Source organism: Bos grunniens, chromosome 6 (genome assembly GCF_055505025.1).
Source record: "Bos grunniens cultivar Pamir isolate PY7600 chromosome 6, Bosgru_T2T1.0, whole genome shotgun sequence".
NCBI classification, from domain to species: domain Eukaryota; kingdom Metazoa; phylum Chordata; class Mammalia; order Artiodactyla; family Bovidae; genus Bos; species Bos grunniens.
The window spans coordinates 16,365,780-16,391,276 of NC_141170.1; positions in this window are offsets into that span (position 1 = coordinate 16,365,780).

The window sequence follows — 25,497 nt, forward strand, 5'->3', positions numbered from 1 at the left end:
AACAGCCCAGTGCATAGTGTACAAATAATTTTTAAAAATGACAAAAAATGCAGAAAAGATGAAAGGTGACTTAGAGATTAAAAAAGAAATGTCCCCACTCCACTTTTTACATGTGAAAGAAGAAAGATAAGTGTATTTCTTGAGTCACAGAGAGAGAATCAAAATACAGTTCACTTGATTGCTTGACTATTATGCAAATGTGTCTGATTTGATCATGGTGAGAATAACTAGATATATGTGTGTAGGTGTGTGTGCTCAGTGGTTCAGTTGTGTCTGAGTCTTTGAGACACCATGGACTGTAGCTTGCCAGGCTCCTCTGTCCATGGAATTTTCCAGGAAAGAATACTGGGCTAAGTTGCCATTTCCTCCTCTGGGGATATTCCTGACCCAGAAATTGAACCTGAGATATCAATGTAGTATCAAGTAAATACCAAAGTAATTAGAAGAATCTGTTTCTCAAAATATGAAACAAGTGCAAATGTTTATTCAGTTACTACCTAGGAGTAGTAATATTTTTAGGAAAATTAAATAGCAGCTATTTATTATTTTTTGCTTAGTGCTATTTTGCTTTGTAAATTTGCTTAATTTTAGTCATACAGCTAAAATTAAATTTTTGTGATTTCCTTAGAATTTTAGTCATCAGTCAGTCAGTCAGTCAGTCATTTCAGTCGCTCAGTCGTGTCCAACTCTTTGCAACACCATGAATCGCAGCACGCCAGGCCTCCCTGCCCATCACCATCTCCCAGAGTTCACTCAGACTCACGTCCATCAAGTCAGTGAGGCCATCCAGCCATCTCATCCTCTGTCGTCCCCTCTTCCTCCTGCCCCCAATCCCTCCCAGCATTAGAGTCTTTTCCAATGAGTTAACTCTTTGCATGAGGCCAAGAAGAAGCCAAAAGTACTGGAGTTTCAGCTTTCGCATCATTCCTTCCAAAGAACACTGAGGACACACAGCTAAAAATTAAAATAAAACTTAGTATATCTAGAATTATTCAAAATATAATAATGGTTAGAATAGGTCAAGATAAAAAGTCAGAAAGGCTTATGTTGTTACATGTTTTTCTTTAAAACTGGGAATTTAACATGTTCTAAAGAGAACAATTTATTGCTCTTAAACATAAGAAAATAAATGTAATTAGAGTCACGGTACTGCCTAATCCAGAACAATGTGAATCAGTTGCCCGATACTACTATAGGTGCGTCAAGAAGCCAAAAAGGGAAATAGAACTTGGTGAAATGACCCAGAAGATAAGAATTGTTATTGCACACTTAAATTAATCAGATGCACACCCATACACGCACATGTGACACACTAGATAACCTCATCACATTCCCTTTCAAGTGAATGGCGGTTCCTTACCAGACATTCATGGTATGTTCATTGTAACCACCTTTATGACCCATTTCCCTTGGTGGCCTATAGCCTCCTTAGGAGAAGGAACTGGGTTATTCTTAGTTTACCCCCGTGGTGGTGCAGAACTTGGCACGTATTTCCTGGCATTCAGAATTGTGATGGAATGAGTGAGTGAGTGCAATTCCATTGACAGCATCATGTTAGGAGATGCAGGAGCCACCGTTATGACCAAGATACAGTTAGAACTTCTTCCTTGGGTCCTCACATCTTTACTTCCAAGACTTTCTATAAAAAATCAGTGAAAACTTGTTATCCTGGATGTTATCTGATGCCACTAAGTCAGATTCCTAAGAAGGGGTATAAGAGGAAATAAACTAGAAGATGAAACACAAGTGATTTGAAGTTTTAGCGGTTTTTCTCAAATCTCAATGAGTATTCTTGTATGAAACATTATTTCATTTTCATTGAAGACTCTCTCATCAAAATCTATGAACTTGGAATTCAAGTCAGGTGTATTACAAAATGCTAAGTGATTATTAAGCAATTTGGTTTTACTGCTTATGACCACACAAATTTTATGGAAATGAATTGATTTAAAATGTGATCTCCAATTTGATGGTACAGTCTATTTGATTTGAGTCCTATAGAGTAATTAGGTAAGATCATGTTGTATGGTAAATTGTTATATATCTAATTTTTGTGTTCATAAATGTATATGCTGTAGAGATCAGTTGTTAAATGTATATGAATAGCAGTATTTTTCATATTGTTTTTAATTTGTGGAATTGATGTTTCAATTATTTTACCACTGTCAAAGGGAGAAGGAAAACGAAACCAGTAAAACTGATAAAAGCACAAAGAAATTATGATAAAGAAATAATTTTTCATTTAGAAAAAGATTTATGTTAATAGTCAAGGCTACCCTTCCAAAGCCAGTAAAAGAGATGTATTTTTAAATTTGTGAAAACTTCTTAGATGTAAATCCTTGCAAATATTCTACCATTGCTATTTTTTGATAAATAGGATTGATTGATCTAGCCTTTAGAAAAGATTGTTAAAGATAAAAGGAGTATTTTATACTAGGATGTTTTGACTAGTCTGCAGTTGCTAATTTTTATCAATAGTTTATAATTTATTAAGTCTTCTTGATGACTTTCAAGTTACTGCCTTGGTGCATTTCATAGCAAATGATTTAGCAATAAGTCTATAATAATCTGTTACTTTAATTATAATCTCTAACTGATGTGTGAAAGTAAAACACTTTCTATGACTTTGGATAAAAGTATATGAGTTTTTTAAATGTAGGGTTTGAAGTGAAAACACATTTGAGTTGGTGATTTAGAAATGGCAAACACCACACACTGAGAAAATAACTCCAGATTAAAAGAAAAAGAATCATTTTTTCTTAGCCAAACACTCTCAACTTGCTGTTAAATTGAGTTATTTAATGAGTGTTTACTGACTACTGTGTGCCTTAAATGTTCATACTATTAATCATAATCTCCAATAACATTTATTGAGTGTGTACTGTGTGTAGATTACTGTACTAGAGGGAGCTAGTAGTTTGAAATGATTAATAGTTTGTTCATTTGCAGTAGAGCCGGGCTCTGCTCTATGTTGTTTGGGGCTTAATGGTTCATGAGGGAAGCTGCAGTATGTTCATAGAAAAAGGTTGCTTTAAGGTCATTTGAAACAGGAAGTAACTATGGAATGAAGAAAAATTTCTACATTTTAGGTCAAATTTTGGGAAAGATATCTTATGTATTTTTCTCTAAAATTCTGCACTCTACCTCTTGTATGCTTACTGTGTACCATGTATACATATGCAATGCATTATGTGAGTAAAAAGAGCAATAAAACATATTAAGGTTTCCCTAGTAGCTCAGATGGTAAAGAATGTGCCTGCAAGGTGGGAGACCCAGATTTGATCCCTGGGTTGGGAAGATGCCCTGGAAAAGGAAATGGCAACCCACTCCAATATTCTTGCCTAGATAATTCCATGACTGAGGGGCCTGGTGAGCTATAGTCCATGGGGTCACAAAGACATACTGTGTACCGTATATACATGTGCAATATATTATGTGAGCACAAAGATCAATAAAACGTGTTATCCATATATACAATGCATTTATTACTTATCTGCCATTGAGATAATTCACAACTACAGTATGAATGATTTTTTACTATTTCTTCAGAAAAGCAAGAACTTGTGGGATAAGACCCCAAACAAGGAAAGTCTTGAAAAGAGAGAAGAGGATTTGCAAAAGATCAGAGACTAGAGATCCTCTGGGAAGTGCAGCAAGAATGGCCTTGAACACACTGGGAATACAGTAGGATCTCTCAAGAGATAAGCAGGCTCTAGAGGAGGATCTCCAGATTAATTAAAATAATCTCAGAAATCATCTGTAAGGGGATATTAAACATAATACCTTAAGTCATCCTTGTTCAACTCCATCAAAATTCAGTTTCTGTGATTAAGTAACCCCTGCTGAAATAACTATAGTAGGCTGGGGCTATAGCTTTAAACAAGTTGTTCAAGGGTTATTTTGAGTTATAAGCAGAAAGATTGAAGAAGAGATAGATTTGGGAAATGGTTTATTTAAGAACTTAAGAATCTAAGTTTTAAAAATTGAATCCACGTACACAAAATGTCATGGAGAAGCACAACAGGTTTTTTTGAATAATTAAATGCAAATAAATAACAATATTAAAAAACCCCTCCATTACAATTCTTTAGTTATTCAAATAATCAATATTGAAAGGTTTTATTTTTTCAGGGGAATATGAATCTTTTATAAAAGCTTTAGGATGGCTTCCCTGGTGGCTCAGTTGGTAAAGAATCTGCCTGTAATGCTGGAGACATGGGTTCGATCCCTGGATCAAGAAAATCCCCAGGAGAAGGAAATGGCAACCCATTCCAGTATTCTCTGTCCTGGAGAGTTCCATGGACAGAGGAGCCTGGTGAGCTACAGTCCATGGAGTCACAAAGAGTTGGACGTGACTGAATGACTAACTTCACTTCGGCTTTTAAAATAACTTCAAAAATTATGCAAAAAGCACACATCTATCATATAAAATTAACAGAAATAAAAGTCCAAACAAAGAAGAAAATTTTTATAAAGAAGCTTTAATAACCCAGTAAATGTTAGGAAGTCACTGTTAATATTTTGATGTGTTTATGTACTTCTATCTGTGTGTGCATGTGGACCTAAATAGATGAGGCATGTTTTCCCTGAGTTAGTGAAATGAAGAAGAGGGGAATGTGTGGGCAATGTGGAGGTGGACAGTTTATCCTACATATAACCTACCTATAAGAGCGATTCCACTAGAAGTTTCTTAAGAGAGAGACGCTTAATACAGTGGGGAATTGGGGAGAAAACTGATTCCACCCTTGGTTTCGACCTTCTATTCTTCCCATGGTTTGAGAACTGGATATTTATTAGCTGTCAGAAATTTGTCTCTTGGGAGAATATGACTGATGGTGGGCTAATATAGGGGACCCCCTCTGGACCACGGTTTAGCTACTGCTGGACCCTCATATTTGTTGCAAGTGTTAGGAAATGAGGAATGCAGTTTGGATCCCAGTGTCACCTGAAAAAGGAAAGTGTGTATGAAGAAGATAGCTTCTTGCTGTGAACCAAATCAGTTAATGAATATAGAGTCTAGGACATGGAAATGCTCATGAATGTTTCTTCCTGTTATTTTTATTAGTTCATAAACAATGAATGAATGAATTGTGCTGTGCTTGGTCACTCAGTCGAGTTTGACACTTTGCGACCCCATGGACTGTAGCTCGCCAGGCTCCTCTGTTTATGGGATTCTCCAGGTAATTGAATATTGGAGTGGGTTGCCATGCCCTCCTCTGGGGATCTTCCCAACCCAGGGATCAAACCCAGGTCTCCTGCATTGCAGGTGGATTCTTTACCCTGTGAACCACCAGGGAAGCCCCAATAAATTAATTAAATGATTATAATTAGTTAATAAACAAGACCATGTGGAAAAGGGTAGAAGAACACTTTCTACATCCCTCTATATCTGTCCCAAAATTCGTTTGGTAAGTTAGCCAGGGAAGATTAATCCCCCATTAACTGATTTAATTCTCATAACAGTCCATGAGGGTAGCTGTATTTGTTTTCTAGGGCTGGCTTAATAAAATGCCACAGATCAAATAACTTAAACATCAGAAATTTATTTCTCACCATTCTAGAACCAAGATCAAGGTATCAGTAGGGATGGTTTCTCCTGAGACCTCGCTCCTTGATTCAGAGATGGCTGACTTCTCACTGTGTGCTCACATGACCTTTTCTCTGAATGTACATCCTTGGGGTCTCTTCTTCTTCACTTTTTAAAATTAAAGTTATAGCTGGTTTGGGCTTCCCAGGTGGTACTAGTGGTAAAGAATCCACCTGTCAATGCAGGAGACATAAGAGATGCAGCTTCGATCCAGGGGTCAGGAAGATCCCATGGAGGAGGGCATGACAATCCACTCCATATTCTTGCCTGGAGAATCTCATGGACAGAGGAGCCTGGCAGACTATAGTCCATAGGGTTGCAAAAGTTGGACACGACTGAAGTGCCTTAGCACATAGCTGGTTGACAATGTTATATTAGTTTCAATTGTACAATATAGTGCTTTAGTATTTTTATATACTACACTTAATTTAGAGTTATTACGAAATAATGGATACTGTATTATACAGTATACCCATGCTACTTATTGTATACTTAGTAATTTGTATCTCTCTCCTTTTTTGTCCATGCCTGTGGCATGTGGGATCTTAGTTCCCCAACCAGGGATTGAGCCCATGCTCCCAATGTTAACCCCTGGACCACCAGGGAAGTCTTAATAGTTTGTATCTCTTAATTTTATAATCCTATCTTGCCTCTCTCCCTTCTCTCTCCCCACTGGTAGCCATTAGTTTGCTCTCTGTATCTGAGTCTAATTCTGTTTTTCTAAAAATATACATTTGTTTTATTTTCCAAATTTCACAGGTAAATGATAACAAAGCATTTGTCTTTCTCTGATTTATTTCACTAAGCATAGTAACCTCTAGGTCCATCCATGTTCTTGCAAATGGCAGAATTTCATTCTTTTTTATGGCTAAGTAATATTCCATGGTGTGTGTGTGTGTGTGTGTGTGTGTGTATACATATATAATATATATATGCATTATATGTGTGTGTATGTATGTGTGTGTATATATATATATATATATATAAAATAACTTCTTTGTCTGTTCTTTGGTTGATGGATATTTATGTTGCTTCCATATCTTGACTATTGTAAATAATGTTGCTATGAACATTGCATGTATTTTTTGAATTAGTGCTTTCATTTCCTATGGATATACACCCTATGGTGGAATTGCTGGATCATATCTATTATTTTTCTGGTTCTATCTTTGTTGTTGTTGTTCAGTCATGTCTGACTCTTTGTGACTGCCTGGGTTGCAGCATGCCAGGCTCTGCTGTCCTTCATTATCTCCCAGTTTGCTCAAACTCAGATCCTTTGAATTGGTGATGCCATCCAACTGTCTCATTCTCTGTAACGCCCTTCTCCTCTTGCCCTCAGTTTTTTCCAGTATCTTTGTCTTTTCCAGTGAGTTGGCTCTTTGCATCAGGAGGCCAGAGTATTGGAGCTTCAGCTTTAGCATCAGTCCTTCCAATGCATATTCAGGGTTGATTTCTTTGAGGATTGACTGGTTTGATCTCCTTACTGTCCAATGGACTCTCAAAAGTCTTCTCCAATACCACAGTTAGAAAGCATCAATTCTTTGGTGCTTAGCCTTCTTTATGGTTCAATTCTCACATCCGTGCATGACTGATGGAAAAACCATAGCTTTGACTATATGGACCTTTGTCAGCAAAGTGATGTCTCTGCTTTTTAATATGCTGTCTAGGTTTGTGATAGCCTTTCTTCCAAGGAGCAAGTGTCTTTTAACATGGCTGCATGAAGTTAATTATTTAGTAGCATGTTATTTAGTTTCCATGTGTTTCAGCTTTACCATTTTCTTCCTGTGTTGATTTCTAGCTGCATACTATTGTTGTGGGGAGAAAAAAATGCTTGCTATAATTTCTGTCCTCTTAAATTTGTTGAGATTTGTTTTTTGTCCCAGTATGTGATCTATCCTGGAGATTGCTCCATGTGCACTTGAAAAGAATGTTTATTCTGCTGTTTTTGTGTAGAGTGTTCCTTTGATATCTAGTACATCCAACTGGTCTATTTTATCATTTAAGGTCAGTGTTTCCTTATTGATTTTCTGTCTGGATGATTGTCCATTGATATATGTAGGGTGTTAAAGTTCCCTACTGTTATTTTAGTATTGTTAATTTCTCCTTTTATGCCTTTAAAATTTGTTTTATATATTTCTGTGCTCTTATATTAGGTTCAGTTCAGTTCAGTTCAGTCGCTCAGTTGTGTCTGACTCTTTGTGACCCCATGAATTGCAGCACGCCAGGCCTCCCTGTCCATCACCAACTCCCAGAGTTCACTCAAACTCATGTCCATCAAGTCGGTGATGCCATCCAGCCGTCTCATCCTCTGTCGTCCCCTTCTCCTCCTGCCCCCAGTCCCTCCCAGCATCAGAGTCTTTTCCAATGAGTCAACTCTTCACATAAGGTGGCCAAAGTATTGGAGTTTCAGCTTTAGCATCATTCCCTCCGAAGAACACCCAGGGCTGATCTCCTTTAGAATGGACTGGTTGGATCTCCCTGCAGTCCAAGGAACTCTCAAGAGTCTTCTCCAACACCATAGTTCAAAAGCATCAATTCTTCCGTGCTCAGCTTTCTTCACAGTCCGACTCTCACATCCATACATGACTACTGGAAAAACCATAGACTTAACTAGACGTACCTTTGTTGGCAAAATAATGTCTCTGCTTTTGAATATGCTATCAAGGTTGGTCATAACTTTCCTTCCAATGAGCAAGTGTCTTTTAATTTCATGGCTGCAATCACCATCTGCAGTGAGTTTGGAGCCCCTCAAAAATAAAGTCTGACACTGTATTAGGTACATATATGGTAATAAGTGCAATATCCTCTTGTGTTGTTCCTCAGGAATCTTGTCTTCTTATAAGGACAGCAGTTCAGTTGGATGAGGACCCCACCCTTATGACTTCTTTTAACCATAATTACTTATTTAAAGATACTACCTCAAAGTATAGTCACATTGGGGTTATGGCTTCAATGTATGATTTTTTTAGGGGGATGAGTGTCAAGGTTCAGTCCCCAGTAGTAGTACTAATATTATCCCTATTTTATAGAAAATAAAATTAATAAATTTTAATTTACCCGGTTCACCTAGCTAGATAATGATGAAATTCAACCCACCTTTGTGTGATTTGGATCACATGTTCTTGACCACCATGCTATATTGCTGTGAGATGCAATTTAGGGATATTTTCCTCTGTCTAGCTTCATTTTACACTCTAACTACTTAATTTAAGATTCTGACATTAGGCTGTCTTTCAGTTTTAGTTTTCAAGGTTGTTTTAAATTTTTATTACTCTTTTCTGTCTTCTTAGTGTTTTTGTGAGAAGATGAGAGAAATTGAATTAGTGACTAGTAAATGATTTTGAGCCATTTGGACTAACTCTGATCTCTAACTTCTGATCTCAAGTATATTTTATATGGTTAGAAATAACTGACTCTGGAATGGTATAAAATCCTTTCTTGTCAGATTACAGTAGGCATATTTTGCCCAAAATAAAATGTTTACTTATCAACTGTTTCCTGTTGACTATAGTTAGAAAGATTAAGAAAACAAGGCATAAGAGATTCAGTTGTTAGAAAGGGTAGAAGGTTTCAGATTTGGGCACTAGTTCAGAGTTGGATAGGCAAAAGTGACTGGTCCTGGGTCTTAAGAGTTTGGGGTTAAGGCAATGAGATTTCTTCTGTTTAATATCAAGTTTTCTAGAGTTCATAGGAAGGGCTAAGACATTAGTTAGCATACCTATGATTTAATTGTTAAAAGAGAAACGATGCAGAAGCTGGGATATATTATGAGTTCTGTTAAGATCAGAAAGTATTACTTGCATCAAAGGAAAAAATCAGCACAGATTGACCAAAATAATATGAACCTTAAAAGTTGGGCAACCCAGCAGTAATAATGGACTTCAAACAAAGTTTGATCAAGACAGTTGTAATGCAGGTACTCTGGTTCTGCCCTCCTCTGTGTATCTGCTTCTTTAGGTTACTTCTTTTCATGATAGTAAAGTGGCAACAACAATTCCACTTATTGTACCTGCACATCACACACTTCTGAGAAGTAGAGATTATCTTTATGCCAGAATTTGCCACATAAGGTCTGATACCCTCTCTGATTATATTAGTCTAGATTTCATGTCCGTGAATGAGCCAATAATAGTGCTCAGAGTGTGGAGTGCAATAATTACCTTATGCTAGGTTTTGTACTCCCATCCTTGGGCTGAGGGTAAACCAAATTTTCTAGAACCACATGGGTATAACATCAGGGATGAAGGGTAGAATGGTTAGTAGGATGATAACCAAGCTGTCTATTATATTCACAAATTCTCTTTTTATTGGACCCTAACTAAAATGTAAAAATTAAAGGGATTCCTTGAGAATAAATCATGTTTGCCATGTTTATTAGGAGGCACTTTATATAGGATGCTTGGAGAAGGCAATGGCATCCCACTCCAGTACTCTTACCTGAAGAGTCCCATGGACGGAGGAACCTAGTAGGCTGCAGTCCATGAGATTGCTGAGTCAGACACGACTGAGCAACTTCACTTTCACTTTTCACTTTCATGCATTGGAGAAGGAAATGGCAACCCACTCCAGTGTTCTTGCCTGGAGAATCCCAGGGACAGGGGAGCCTGGTGGGCTGCCGTCTATGGGGTGGCACAGAGTCAGACACGACTGAAGCAACTTAGCAGCAGCAGCAGCAGCAGTGGTTAACAATCTCAACAGCATCCCTCCAGCTATTGCAATTTTTAATGCTATTTCTTACCTTGCCTTTCAGTGGAAGCCAACAATCTAGAGCCAAAGTTCCAATCAGTAAAAGCTGTTGTTACAGGACAGGAATGCACACTTCCTTACCTATCATATATTCACAGACATAAAGGATGGACAAAACAGGAGTTGCATTTCTCCTCTAATATATGGGAGGCTAATGATAATTTCTTTGTTCACTTCAATATTTCATATTCATTTTTGACTTGAACTTTAGTGTCTTTCCTGCAGTACATCACTTTAAATATATTTATAAACCTCTATTAAAGAAATAGAGACAAATCTGAAATGAAATTCCATTAATAAAGCATGAAGCCAGATATACTAATTCCCTTAATTTATAGTTCTGTAAATTATAATTTATTTAACTATGAAGAAGTTGACTTAGTGACTTACATTTGATTTTTCAATCTATATTCACTATTCATGTATATGTAAGCACATAATCAGAGCTTATATTTACTGAATCGACAAAACTCTTTAAAAAATGAAGTGAAAGCTGCTCAGTTGTGTCCAGCTCTTTGTTACTCCATGGACTGTAATCCATGGAATCCTCCAGACCAGAATACTGGAGTGGGCAGCTGTTCCCTTCTCCAGTGGATCTTCCCAACCCAGGGATTGAACTCAGGTCTTCCACATTTCGAGTGGATTCTTTACCAGCTGAGTCACCAAGAAAGCCCAAGAATACTGGAGTGGGTAGCCTATCCCTTCTCCAGGGGATCTTCCTGACCCACCAATTGAACCGGGGCCTTCTGTATTAGACGGCAATTCTTTACCAACTGAGATATCAGGGAAGCTGCCCCCTCCTCCCCCCAAATAAAAGTAATAATGGTCAATTATAACTTATGGAGGAATTAGTTTATGAGTACATTTATGGTAAAGCCTCTGAACTTTGCCACCAAAATGTCATTGAATTAGAAGGAAGTAGCTTCCAAAGAAAATGCAGGGGAGCAAGGAAGCAAATACCACCATTAAACTCTTCTTTCAGAGGGTACCATCTGTTACATGTTGAGTGACAGCTTATACAATTAGAAAGCTCATTATAACTTTTTTGGTGAAAAAGTGAATTGATTCAAGCAAATTTATTATAGAAATTAAGTCAACTGTTAACACTATCCTGATTTGAATACATTCATATGGGCTTTGGAATAAAAAGATATTTTCTGTTGTGTTGTCGCATCTTTGTGGTAACTGACTATTCCTAGTAGCTAAATCTCTCTACAACTTAAAAGAAAGGAAAGGAAAGAGAAAGAGGAAAGAAAGGAAGGAAGGAAAGAAGAGAAAGAAAGAGAAAGGGAAGGGAGAGAGAGTAAGAGAGAGAGACGGAAGGAAGGAGGGAAGGAAAGAGAGAGGGAGGGAGGATATACTTGCTTATTTTTCCTGTGCATTACCACAATAATGTTCTCAGGGCTTGAAAGATGTCTGCTCTCTTTTAATATGACTTTTTTTTTTTTTTTGGTCATAAGAAACTGCACTAAACATGGATGTGGAAAAGAAAAGCATTAGCAGAAAGGCAAAATAAACAACACTAAATAAGAGGAAAAAATAATAATGTAAATAATGTCAGAGAGGAGGTGAGCTTTTGTCAGAAACTTATCTAACCCTAAGGCATATCATTAAAATTTCTAACAGAGTGGCAAAACAATAATAGTTTAGCAGAAACTTTGTACATGATGTGATTGTAAGATGTGAGAAGTATATTTGTAAGTCTGCATGAGAGTGTATTTATATATTTATGTATTAGCAATATATACCACAAAAGAATTCTTTAGCTGCATCGTGTTTTTCAATGTTACAGTTTCCCATACTTATTTACATCTCATCTAAATGACTTTTTTGGTAGAAACTCTTCCATGGGGTTGCCAGATTTGGACACAACTTAGCAACTAAGCCACCACCGCCGCTGCTGCTGCTAAGTTGCTTCAGTCACGTCCGACTCTGTGCGACCCCATAGACGGCAGCCCACCAGGCTCCCCTGTCCCTGGGATTCTCCAGGCAAGAACACTAGAGTGGGTTGCCATTTCCTGCTCCAGTGCATGAAAGTGAAAGTGAAGTCGCTGAGTCTTGTCCGACTCTTAGCGACCCCATGGACTGCGGCCCACCAGGCTCCTCCGTCCATGGGATTTTCCAGGCAAGAGTGCTGGAGTGGGGTGCCATTGCCTTCTCTGAAGCCACCACTACCATACGATTTTATATGTACCATGAAAGTGAAACTGAAGATGTTAGTTGCTCAGTCATGTTCAACTTTTTTCGACCCCCTGGACTGGACTGTAGCCCGCCAATCTCCTCTGTCCATGGAATTCTCCAGGCAAGAATACTGGAGTGGGTTGCCTGTCCTCCTCCAGCGGATCTTTCCGACCCAGGGATCAAACCTGGGTCTCCTGCATTTCAGGCAGATTCTTTACTGTCTGAGCCACCAGGGAAGCTCATATGTATTATGGACAACTTAAAGTTGTCCATGTGTATTATGGACAACTTTAAATGAATATCTCTAAGTTATCAAGTTTTCATCCTTTTATAATATTGCTAAGTCGAATGAATTGTTTCCTTCTCATTGGACTGCTGTCATACTACTAGGACAGCATTTGTCAAAATGTATTCCAGCTAAGGAACCACCTCCAACTGTGAAGATGTGTACAGAGACTGTCTTGCCCATCGTATAGCCTCAGCATCTGTTTGGGCATCTAGTGCCTATTAGGTGCTCAGTATTGGATTTGTTGAATGACTGAATTGATAAAACCACTTTGAGGGAGGGTTGCAACTGCAAGTGATTCTTGCCCTCAGGCTATTCATAATATAGAAATGGAGATTGTATGTTACTTATTAATAACAAGGGGCACTAATATTGGGAAGAAAAGCTATGTGCTAAGTAAAAATCTTGACTTAGATTTGAATTCATCCTTCAGAGACACAGAACTGTGCAGGGACTGGGAACATATATTCTACAGACATTATCTGAGTTCAGTCTCAGCTCTGCTGTTTGCTAACGAACAGTCTGGCCAGCTGGCAAGTAAATTAATTTTCTGAGTTTTAGACTCCCATCTTAAAGGGGCTTGTTGATAATAATATTATACTACCTACCACATAGCTATTGCTGCTGCTTGGTCTCTTCAGTCGTGTCCGACTCTGTGAGACCCTATGGATTGCAGCCCACCAGGCTCCTCTGTCCATGGGATTCTCCAGGCAGGAGTACTGGGGCGGGTTGCCATGCCCTCTTCCAGGGGATCTTCCCGACACAGGGATCAAACCCGCATCTCTTACGTCTCCCTTCACTGGCAGGTTCTTTGCTCCTAGTGCCACCTGGTAAGCCGCACAGAGTTGTTATGAACTTAAATGAGTTTGCTCTCTCTGTGTGGTGAGGACAGTATCTGGCGTATAATAAATAGTCATAATAGGCCACAAGATCTTTGGGCTTCTAAAAAAAAGTCTTCAGAAATAATATGCTTTTGGCATTTTTCTTCCAAATTGAACTTCAGTTTTTTTTTTTTAATTACCTAAAGAGCACAGTTTTTGTTGGTTTATTTATCTATCTAACTTGTATCTATCTACCTACCATCTCTCTCTTTAGGACTGAAATGAGGATTATTATTAGGGATGATAATATCTGGGCACACGGAAAAAGGGTGGAAAATAGATAGATTTTGTGCTTGCTTCTTGAAAAAGAATCATTTTCTCCACATGGTGTTTAATTGAAACCGTAAAAGCCTGAAAATTTATTGATTTTGGCATAGCATGTTCAGAGCTTATGTAACTATCTGTGAAATTCATTTGTCACAGTCTATTTCCATCTTTTCTTCCCTTATCTTTAGCTATCAGAGTAAATTTAAACACAGTGGAACTGAATGCCGGGACTAACTTTCAAATGAATGGCAATTGATAAGATAGGACTCTAAATAAAAAAGAAATGAGAGTATTTACCCAGGGAGGGTGATAGTAGCTGTAGCTGATCCACAAGGTAAGGAAGTTATCTCATACCGGGGAGCCCAGAGCAGATAGAGAAACTCCCCTGGAAGTTCCTGACGTCTTGAGAAGGGGTGAAGATGTCAAAGACTATTACCCTCTTCTTCGAAAATGTTTGGAGATCTTTAAAAATAGGAGAGTTCACCATCTGTCTTGAGTGATAATTTGTTTGCTTTCCCTGAAAACATAGTTGGAGTAGTTGGCTTTCTAGACCTTGGCAAATCTACATAAAGTATACAGTTGTAAGGTGGCGGAGTTTTCTTGTGGATCTTTTTTGCAGTTGTCACTTATTCCATGAAGAAGAAATATCTATCTATCTGTCATCTAAATATCTATCAAAATACTTAAAGGAGGAATGTATAAAAGTGATAATGAAAGACTTCATTTAAAATGACTAAATTCATGTTACAGGCTGAGAACCCTGCACAGTTAAGTTAGTTAGGCCCAACACAGTGGGCGACCTAATTTATAATTTCTCCTCACTGAGGAATTAATAGAAACTTTTTTGGTGTGCTTATTAGAAATGTCTATTTCCTGACCTATTCCAGAGCATCTTCTTCTTCTCTCTCTGTGTTCATTCCATCTTTCTCTTCTCTTGTGCACAGTTTGTGCTGTACACCAGCACCGTCAGTGCAAGGATAATGTGAGCCACATAGATACTTTTAAATTTTCTTGAAGCTTGAAGCCATTTTAAAAAATAATGAGGCGAAATCAATTTTAATAGTATATTTTATTTAACTCAGTATATCTAAAATATGGTGCTTCCCTGGTGGCTCAGTTAGTAAAGAATCTGCCTGCAACGCAGGAGGCTGCCTGTAGTTCAGGACACCTGGTTTCAATCCCTGGGTCAGGAAAATCCCCTGGAGAAAGAAATGGCAACCCACTCCAGTATCTTGCCTGGGAAATCCCATGGACAGAGGAACCGGGGGGGCTACAGTCAGTGTGGTTGTAAGATTAGACACAACTTAGAGACTAAACCAAAATATTTTAAGTTCAGTTTGTGGTCAATATAATACTAATGAGCTACTTGATATCTTTTGGTACTAGGTCTTTAAAGTAGAATGTGTATTTTACACTTATGTAGTTCATCATGATTAGGCCTAACCACACTTCATGGCTACTGTTTTGGGTCAAGGAGCTCCAGACCTTCCATGTTGTAAGGATTGCTTACTTAGGTTTGCCCTAAAAATGCTTGCAATGTACAGATAGAAAGAATATGATGCATGCAGTGAAACATTAACTCCACTCTCTGGCACCTTCATCTCTCTCCAGCTATATCTTCTCCAGCCTCTACAACTACCGTTTTTTTGTGGTTTATAGTCTGACCATCTTCTTCGTAATGATTTGGTCACATCTTGTATTCTTTTGTTCTTTCTCTTGACATTTTTTATATTAACACTTAATCCTTGGTTGCTACATGAGAGTATGGTTTTAGAAAATGTTGACATGTTAGCTAATAATTACACTAGTTGAAATGGCTAGCTAAAAAATAGAAGTGACGAAAAGAAAATATCTACTTTATAGCTAGAGATTAATTTTGGTTAATTATCCAAATATTGTGTGTGCTCAGTCACTCAGTTGGATCTGACTTTTTGTCATCCCATGGTGGCCTGCCAGCCTCCACTGTCCATGGAATTTTCCAGGCAAGAATATTGGAGTGGGGTGCCATTTCCTACTCTGGGGGACCTTCCAGACCCAGGGATCAAATTTGAGTGTTTTGCATTGGCAGGCAGATTCTTTACCACTAGGGCCACCTAGGAAGCCAGGTCCAAATATCAGATAGGTGAATTTTTAAAATACATTGGATATGAATCAAAAATATGGATTTAAAAGGCAAAGGAGAAAAGGAAAGTTATATGCATTTGAATGCAGAGTTCCAAAGAATAGCAAGGAGAGATAAGAAAGCCTTCCTCAGTGATCAATGCAAAGAAATAGAGGAAAATAATAGAATGGGAAAGACTGGAGATCTCTTCAAGAAAATTAGAGATACCAAGGGAATATTTCATGCAAAGATGGGCACAAAAAAGGACAAAAATGGTATGGACCTAACAGAAGCAGAAGATACTAAGAAAAGGTGGCAAGAATACACAGAAGAATTAAAAAAAAAAAGGTCATCATGACCCAGATAACCATAATGATGTGATCATTCACCTAGAGCCAGACATCCTGGAATGCAAAGTCAAATGGGCCTTAGAAAGCATCACTATGAACAAAGCTAGTGGAGGTGATGGAATTCCAGTTGAGCTATTTCAAATCCTAAAAGATGATGCTGGGAAAGTGCTGCACTCAATATGCCAGCAAATTTGGAAAACTCAGCAGTGGCCACAGGACTGGAAAAGGTCAGTTTTCATTCCAATCCTAAAGAAAGGCAATGCCAAAGAATGTTCAAACTACCACACAATTGTACTCATCTCACACACTAGAAAGTAATGATCAAAATTCTCCAAGCTAGGCTTCAACAGTACATGAACTGTTAACTTCCAGGTGTTTAAACTGGTTTTAGAAAAGGCAGAGGAACCAGAGATCAAATTGTTAACATCCATTGGATCATAGAAAAGCAAGAGAATACCAGAAAAACATCTACTTCTGCTTTATTGATTGCACCAAAGCCTTTGACTGTGTAGAATACAACAAACTGTGGAAAATTCTGAAAGAGATGGGAATACCAGACCACCTTACCTGCCTCCTGAGAAATCTGTTTGCAGGTCAAGAAGCAACAGTTAGAACTGGACATGAAACAACAGACTGGTTCCAAATTGGGAAAAGAGTACCTCAGGGCTGTGTATTGTCACTCTGCTTATTTAACTTATACGCAGAGTATACCATGCGAAATGCTGGGCTGGATGAAGCACAAGCTGGAATCAAGATTTCCAGGAGAAATATCAATAACCTCAGATATGCAGGTGAAACCAACCTTATAGCAGAAAGTGAAGAGGAACTAAAGAGCCTCTTGATGAAAGTGAGAGAGGAGAGTGAAAAAGTTGGTTTAAAACTCAACATTCAGAAAATGAAGATCATGACATCCAGTCCCATCACTTCATGGCAAATAGATGGGGAGACAATGGAAACAGTGACAGACTTTCTTTTCTCGGGCTCCAAAATCACTGCAGATGGTGACTGCAGCCATGAAATTAAAAGATTTTTTTTTTTTTTTGAAGAAAAGCTATGACCAACTTGGACAGCATATCAAAAAGCAGAGAGATTACTTTGCCAACAAAGGTCTGTCTAGTCAAAGCTGTGGTTTTTCCAGTAGTCATGTATGGATGTGAGAGTAGGACTATAAAGAAAGGTGAGCACTGAAGAACTGATGCTTTTGAACTCTTGAGCACCCCTTGGAGTACAAGGAGTTCCAACCAGTCCATCCTAAAGGAAATCAGTCCTGAATATTCATTGTAAGAACTGATGCTAAAGCTGAAACTCCAATACTTTGGCCACCATATGTGAAGAACTGATTCATAGGAAAAGACCCTAATGCTGGGAGAGATTGAAGGCAGGAAGAGAAGGGAACTACAGAGGATGAGATGGTTGGATGGCATCACCAACTCAATGGGCATGAGTTTGAGCAAGCTTTGGAAGCTGGTGATGGACAGGGAAGCCTGGGATGCTGCAGTCCATGGGGTCAGAAAAAGTCGGACACGACTCAGCAACTGATCTGAAAAATTGAGTGCTTCTTTTTTTGTATAATTATGAAATGAAGATAATTGCCCTTGTTTTTGTATGCAAGTCTTGAGCTTATAGTATACTTTGGCCCTCAAAAATAGCTTGTATGTAATATTTAATGCTGCAATAAGGTAGTGGATTTTTACTAACCAATTTTGTGAATGGTGCACTTTGCACTGTTTTACAGAAGAGACAGAAGATTTATACGACCTTTCATTTTGGGGACTAAACTTTCCCTACACATGATGCAACAGTGGACACAGATGTATGGAGATATTGATCCACTCAGCCACTAGAGCAGCTGGCTTGTGTCTGGGGGTGACCCAAAGCCTTTGGCTGTCATCTCAGCTTGCAGCAACCTCATCCGTAATCCCAGAGCATTGTGTAAATGCTGTTTTCTATGTGAGCCAAGATTTGGTAAAGGTTGGGAAGCTCTGCCATAGTAGATCTAAATGTCACTTCAATTTTAAAAGTACATGAGATTCTACTTAAGGTGGAAAATGTGTTAAGTAGGAAGTTTAACCCAGTACTCTGTGACAACTTAGAGGGGTGGGATGGGATGGGAGGTAGGAGGGAGGTTCAGGAGGGAGGGGGCATATGTATACTTATGGCTGATTCACGGTTACTGTATGGCAGTAACCATTGTAAAGCAGGAGATAAGGTGCTGAGTAAATCTAATAATAGTAATAACAAAGTTGAGAAATCTGGGGAACAAAAAGAAAATGTGTTTGGATGTTAAAGAAATATAGTGTTTTCCCCCATTATCCCTTTCCATAGGTAATTGTGCCTCCTTGAACTCCTTTCAAGTTTCCAAGTAAAGTTTATTTTAGCTTTTGATTCTTGTTAAACCTACTAAGTCTGGTTTCCCAGTCTGCAAAAATCATATCAGTTCAGTTCAGTTCAGTCGCTCAGTTGTTTCTCTTTGTGACCCAAAGGACTGATGCACACCAGGCTTCCCTGTCCATCATCAACTCCTGGAGCTTACTCAAACTCATGTCCAGCAAGTCAGTGATGCCATCCAACTGGATCATATACTGTTCGTAATTAAAAATGTTTAAAAATATTATTTGCAAGCATTTTAGAAATAAAAAGTAGTCAAAACAAAGGGTAAGTAGTTATTTTATTTTCAAACTTACATGTCTTCCAATTTTGATATATTCTTCTGGGAGATATCCTCTCTAAACAAATAAATAACAAAATAATTTTGAAATATTGATAAAGCAAGCATGAAAAAATAGCATATTATTATTTGCTCAAATAGAAACAATTTCAAATATTATCAATTTCTATTTCTTATTAGTTATCTGATGTTCTCATTTTCACTAACATGTTTTAAATGTTATGCTCTTAAGTTGCAACAGAGTGGATCTGTAATACCCTTGAAGAGGACCTTCACCTGTGCAAGTCAGTGAGACATAAAGAGAGCAAGAAAGATATTTAAGGTCATACAGAGAGTTGCTATGGAACTTAGAGTCATGTTTCTATTGTTATCCCTGGTGTCATGGAGAGCTTTCAGTTTTGTTTCCATTTCCTGCCATTCTGCTTAAAGTCTTTGAGTATGAACAGACCCATAGATTTAAAGATAGTGTCTCACAGAGATTAAGTAAAGAATGCTTGTATTAGCATCACAATATAGATTGGGTCTTTCTTAAAAAGCTAAAAATAATCCTTGATGACTGTGGAAAAAAGTAACTTAATGAAACAAAAGCTATAATGGCAGTATTTAAAATATTCAATATATATTTAATATAAAATATTAAAATAATAATATTCAGCTTGTTAATGTTTGCCTGGTAGTAATTCTGTTTGAAACATTATTTTTGGTCATAAACATTATTGAGTTGTAGATAATCATGAATATTTTTTCAATTATGAAAATTGTATGGCTGTCAATTTACATAATAGCAACATTTTTTTTTTAAAGGAATGCTTTATTTATTTATTTTTGGCCACACCCCATGACATATGGGATCTTAGTTCCCCAGCTAGGGATCAAATCCATGCCCCTTGCAATGGAAGCATGGAGTCTCAACCACCGGACCTCCAGGGAAGTCCTACCTTTTCTTTTTATTATTAACAAAGTTTAGTAAGTTATTCTTTTAAGAAAAGAATTCCCTGGTTGCCCAATGGTTAGGACTCCATGCTTCCACTGCTGAGGGCCAAGGTTCTATCCCTAGTCAGGGAACTAAGATCCATGGTGTGGCAAAAAGAAAAAAAAAAGTAAGCTTGATATGAAAGAGGAACCTATAAGAAATGAACTTAGATGGCCAAAAATTTGAGTTGAATTTGTTGAAGTAAATAACCATAGGCTTATTGGGTGCACATTTGGAATTATCTTATTAAATGATCTTAACTTTCTAATCAGAGCTGTTCTGGAAGGGAAAAAAGGTTATTTTTTCTCTTGATAAAATGTCAAAATATGGCTATTTTTATCAACACATTTGAATTTGACTTCTACTTAAAGAATTTAAATACATATGGGTGTGTGCTAAGTTGCTCCAGTCATGTCTGACTCTGTGAGACCTTATGGACTATAGCCCACCAGGCTCTTCTGTCCATGGGATTCTCCAGGCAAGAATACCGGAGTAGGTTGCCGTTTCCTCCTCCAGGGGATTTTCCTGACCCAGGAATCGAATTGGCATCTCTTACGTCTCCTGCATTGGCAGGTAGGTTCTTTACCACTGGTGCCACCTGGGGAGCCCTGAGGATTACATGTGGGTAATCCTTATTACACCTGGCAAGTGTGCTCTGTCTTGAAGTCAGCCTCTGCAAGAGCTCTTGGTCAAAGACATAAGTCTAACTCCCAAAGCCTTGAACAATGGACTACAGAAACTTAGGTTATGTTTTCTAGGAATCTTACATGTAGCTTATCTTAGAGCATAACTTCCTAAAAGTTCTTTTTATATCTCTCTCTATTTTCCCTAGTGCCATACTCATATATCAAATCTCTGAATCACCAGAGAGGGGATTAACTGACTAGAGAGCTAGCTTACTCCTTGGAACGAAAGTTATGACCAACCTAGACAGCATATTAAAAAGCAGAAACATTACTTTGTCAACAAAGATCTGTCTAGTCAAGGCTGTGTTTTTCCAGTGGTCATGTATGGATGTGAGAGTTGAACTATAAAGAAAGCTGAGCGCCGAAGAATTGATGCTTTTGAACTGTGGTGTTGGAGAAGACTCTTGAAAGTCCCTTGGACTGCAAGGAGATCCAACCAGTCCATCCTAAAGGAGATCAGTCCTGGGTGTTCATTGGAAGGACTGATGTTGAAGCTGAAACTGCAATACTTTGGCCACCTGATGTGAAGGGCTGACTCATTTGAAAAGACCCTGATGCTGGGAAAAGATTGAGGGCAGGAGGAGAAGGGGATGACAGAGGATGAGATGGTTGGATGGCATCACCGACTCAATGGATATGAGTTTGGGTAAACTCCAGGAGTTGGTGATGAACAGGGAGGCCTGGCGTGCTGCAGTTCATGGGGTCGCAAAGAGTCGGACACGACTGACTGACTGAACTGAACTGAACTGAAAGAGAGCTAGCTGGACTCTAAGCTATGGAATTGGGCCTCTACTCATTTTGCACTTCATACTTGGCTTGATGTGGCATTGCAAAAATAGTTGTGAATACTTACAGTGGATAATTATATTATTCTTCAATCATAATATACTTGAAAAACTTGCGTGTAGACATATGCATGGTATTGCTAAAGATTAAACTCTGGTTAATATGACCAGAAAATAAAAATCTAAATTGTTTCCATTTGGTCTTATCTGAAAGGATAATTATTCAAGCAGAGTTTTTTTTATTACAATAATTAAAGTGATGATCTATGATAATATTTATAGAGCCTTGCATTTTGATGACATCCAAGTGTGAGAAATTCTAATATAATTTCATGGACTAAAACCACGCTTAAGGGAGATGCCATTAAATATACAAATAGGCTCGGATGTAAATTATGCATGACTAGTTTCATTTTCCTCAAATTCATATCTGATTTTGTATATAGGCTTTCATGTCTGAGATGAGGCCAAATGTGGAAAAAAGGGGTCTTTCCTAAAAAATATTCTATTATTTTCAAAAATAATGCACTGGTAATGCAGATAGTTAAAATAATGAAACCTCTGAAATAGCAACTGTGTGGCACATTACTTTGAGAGCCAGTTTCTAAAAGAGGTAAGCCCAGGAAAATACCTAGGTTAATTTCTACATGGACAAAGATTGGTAGCTTGATTTTCTGGCCCTAAGTGTTTCGGAAGGCACTAAATATTGGACTACTTGGGAGAAGCTATAAGGGCCTTAACACAGATATAACAGTTACTATTCATGTATATTGAACAATGCTGAGTTGCTAACTAGTTTGTTTTTCTTTACAGTTAACTCTTAAAAAAATTTTTTTTTAATTGGAGGATAATTAATTTACAATATTGTGCTAGTTTCTGCCACACATCAACATGAATCAGCCACAGGTATACATATGTCCCCTCCCTCTTAAGCCTCCCTCCCATTTCCCACCCCGCCCCACCCCTGCAGGTTGTCACAGAGCACAGGGTTGAGCTCCCTGTTTCAAGCAGCAAATTCCAAATAGCTTTTTTTTTTTTTTTTACAGATGATAATGTATATGTTTCCATGCTACTCTTGAATAACAAAGTTAAGTCTTAGAATCACTTGTTTCAGATGGAAGCCAGAGAGTAAATGATTTCCCTAGGGTTATTCTGGTGGGCTGCCGTCTATGGGGTCTCACAGAGTCGAACACGACTGAAGTGACTTAGCAGCAGCAGCATACTGAGTTAAAGGTGAAAATACAGAACTAGGTCCATGGATAATTCTGTAGGAAACACTTTTTTTTTTTCTTTTGAAATACTGTTTTAACCCTTGCCTTCATACTGGAGGAAATTTATGTAAGGGCAGAGATGGGGTTTTCTCTGTTCACCCATGATGTAGCTTCTTGAAAAATAGCTCACAGTAGCTGATTGATGGAGAAAGGACGCTTGTAAGAGACATGTGCCTGTTTGCCTTATAATGTGCTGCTAAGGATATGCTGAAATATATATTTCTATTTGTGGAATGTCAGTCAAATCATTCATAAATGCTTAAAATTGTATTTACTTTGCTTTTCTGAATAAGAACCAATTGCACAAAACAGTTACACAAATGAGTGTATTTTTTTCTCTAACAACGGGTGCTGCTGCTACTGTTTGGTTTCTTGGTCCAGTCCAACTCTTTGTGTCCCCATGAACTATTGCCCATCAGTCTCCTCTCCCCCTGGGATTTCCCAGGCGAGAATACTGGAGTGGGTTGCCATTTCCTTCTCCAGGGGATCTTCCTGACCCATGGATGGAACCCCGTCTCCGACACTGGCAGGCGGATTCTTTACCACTGAGCCACCTGGGAAGCCCCTAACAATGGGTATCACTGTTTATATAAAGATGCTTTCAGCTTTAAGGGCTTCCCTTGTGGCTCAGCTGGTAAAGAATCCACCTGCAATGCTGGAGACATGGTTGGGAAGATTCCCTAGAGAAGGGAACAGCTACCCACTCCAGTGTTCTGGTCTGGAGAATTCCATGGACTGTAGAGTCCATGGGGTCACAAAGAGTTGATGTGACTGAGTGACTTTCACTTTCAGTTTTAAGCACCTGTCTGGGCGTTTCATCTATTAATAGGTGCTGAAAGCTAATATTTGGAAATCTGGCCAGGATACATTCTAATATCTGAAAATGAATAGTACAGGTATTATGAATTCAGATATTTAGCATTTTGGGCCACATTAGGTTGTAAAGAAATATTATTAAAGCAATATTTCATAATTTTAAATAAAATTTATTAAATATTTATATATTTTTAATTATAAAATTTATAAAAACTTAAATTTTTAAAAATAATTTTGTAAAATTATAAGAATTATAAAATTTATAGAAACCTTTTATAAAAAAGGTTACTTTTTTCTCATCAGCCTAATCATCACTGCTAACCTTTGTAAAGTGTTAAAACAAAGTTCAGGTAGGAAATCACGTATATACTAAGTAAGAGGAAACTATTGGCATCTTGATTTAGCTGTAAACTTCTGGTAAGTAGGGGCTTCCCTGGTAGCTCAGCTGGTACAGATATGCCTTCAATCCCCAGTTCAATCCCTAGATAGGGAAGATCTGCTGGAGAAGGTATAGGCTACCCACTCCAGTATTTTGGGGCTTCCCTGGTGGCTCAGCTGGTAAAGAATCTGCCTACAATGCGGGAGACCTGGGTTCGATCCTTGGGTTGGGAAGATCCCCTGGAGAAGGGAACGCCTAACCACTCCAGTGTTCTGGTCTTGAGAATTCCCTGGATATAGTATAGTCCATGTGGTCCCAAAGAGTTGGACGTGACTGAGCAACTTTCACTTTCACTTCTCTGGTAGTTGCATTTAGTCACACTGAATAACACAAAATTATGCTCTGGGTCAAGACCTTTTATTTTTCTGTACTCTTCGCAAAAGATTTTATACGTCCCTCACTCCCATCAGGATGTAAGAGATGTAACATCTAAGTTTTGTTCTAGGCATCTTGAGACAATAGATGAGTGATTCTTGATGGGAAAAGATATGTCACACTTACCCAGGAGAAGTTTTGGAGGTTTTGAATTTCTTGGTCTTTGTTGGGTATTCCAGTAATTAGGGGTCCAACTGACCTTTAACTCATAGGGAAGAAGGGGGCTGGATGTTTTGCAGTGTGTGGGACAGCCCCACGCAATGAGAAACTGTCCCATTTTCTGTGAGACTTTCGAATATATCGCATGGGACAAACCTTTATACTTTGTCATGATTTTCATATGCCCTGAATTTTCTAGGAATGCAATTACTGTGTAAGTGGAGGAAAGATTTTAAACAATCTTTTTATGTTTTCAGAGTTCCTAGGAGTTGGCAGGGAACTCACAATGTGTCCCTGAAGGCAGTGGCACTTATGGAATTCGAATTGTTAAAGTGGATCATTTTGCATTTACAGCTCTTGAATCCGTGTTGAAAGAGCCTTTTTCTCTCATCTGTCCAACTCTGAATATATTTATTTAACCCCTCCTTTAAAATGACAAATACAGAGAAGAAAGGTTGACAATATTCAATTGAATATTGCCTTTTCTTAAATACGAGTTTATTCACTGAAGTGAGGGCAAACATCTGGCTTCTTCGTTTTCTTTTCTGGTAGAGACACACCTGAACATTTAAATACTGAAATGTATATGATTTTAGTATGTGTATATGTAAAATATTATTTATTTTCTGTTTAACAGTTGATGCATTATATTGATTCTTTAAAATTGTATATGTTGTGTTATTTACAAATTTTACTCCATGGTAGTAAAGGAGGGCGATAAAAAACTTTGGTATTAAAAGTGTGTATTGGGTTGGATAGGATTGAAAACCATTGCAACAGATCTGCCTGTTAAAGTGATAGGCCAAAAAGATGCAGAATTTTCAAAGAAAATAAAGATTTGTAATACTTTTTGATGGCTTTGTCATTGCAAAAATTTTAAATGAAAAATTTAATTAGATACAAATGAACTTATTTGCAAAGTAGGA